The sequence below is a fragment of the Notothenia coriiceps genome, unplaced genomic scaffold (genome assembly GCF_000735185.1).
Source record: "Notothenia coriiceps isolate Sejong01 unplaced genomic scaffold, NC01 NC01_scaffold00036177, whole genome shotgun sequence".
In the NCBI taxonomy this organism is placed as follows: Eukaryota; Metazoa; Chordata; class Actinopteri; order Perciformes; family Nototheniidae; genus Notothenia; species Notothenia coriiceps.
In genome coordinates this window covers 7,564-8,888 of record NW_011368878.1, presented here as the reverse complement: position 1 = coordinate 8,888, position 1,325 = coordinate 7,564, and positions in this window count along the sequence as shown.

Genomic DNA, 1,325 nt, shown 5'->3' with positions numbered 1-1,325 from the left:
TCCAAAATTTTGCTAGCTAATTCAATTCTATTATTGATAGTCGTTATCTTGTCCGTGTGCCCTATGGGCCTCTAACTGTTGTTTGTTTGGTCTTCAATTGTTGGTACGAATGGCCGGTTATCACCAGGCACATCCTTTGGTTTGATGCCTCCAGGACATTCTATAATTTTAGACCTAACTTAAAACTTCTCTCTAGAACTTAAAACACTTTTTAGTCCTAACTAATATTATTACCCTTGTCACAGTAGTCGCGGTAATTTCGACACTCATGGATGTTTGTTAATTACTCCTGTTCTTCTATTAGGTAATACATTTATCTTTTTGGTCCTTCACCAGGGTCTCAACTTAGGAACCATGGGAAAACAACCTAGTTTGTCCAGTCTGACAAGAGTTATTGTGGTGGTGGTAATGAAAGAATGACACCTTCCATGCTCAATTTGGTGATGTGACATAATAATCCTTTCGGTTAACAGCACTTCACATACGGTTACTCGTTCTATTAGCCTAGTTACCTTTAGTTTTCAGAAAACAGTCTGTCATTATTTTTTACGTGGAACACTCAAGTGGTAGTAAGACTCGTCATCAGTAAGCAATTTCAGTAACGTCGTTTTCAGTAAGGCATTAATTCATTGTAATTCATCCGTCAACAACACCTCATAAATCGGACTAGTGGTCTAACTTGGCCTCTAAATATTATATAAATATTCATAACACTTATTACACTGTCAATAATATTTAATAAAAGAGGTTTTTGAAAACCTTATCTTGTCTAATATTTTCAACCAGATAATTAATAACCATAGTTCATTTAAGTGGGTGGAACAATACGGTCACCCTTACTACGCCACGTGTAAAGGTTTATCCAAGCCGTTTGTAGTGTTCCACCTGGTTTGGTCCCACTTGTTTTAGTCCGTTCACCCAATGTACTCCTTATACCTGCGTTAACATACCTCTTGGACAAAAGATATGGGTAGTTTGCAAGGACCAGCGATATTGGGGATGTTCCCTTTTGACTATGTTGTTACCACCAATGGTTCAATGATAGATAGGGGTCAAAAAAGTAGTCCGAGAAATCGCAAGAGTATTCTACTGTAAAACACCGCAGCTAAAATTACCAAGTAGGTCGGGGGTCCTTCACTCCGATTTTACGATTTCGTTTTAAAGCATTCTTGGATAGAGTTACCAGATTGTTTAAAGACACGAGACTGGTGTACTGTAGTAACCTGGACTTTCTATAAAAAAAGGGGTAACCCCTTCTGCTGGACGTTTGGTACTGGTCGGTCACCTGCGACGGTTAACTGCCTCGTCCCTAACCTACTTTCCTG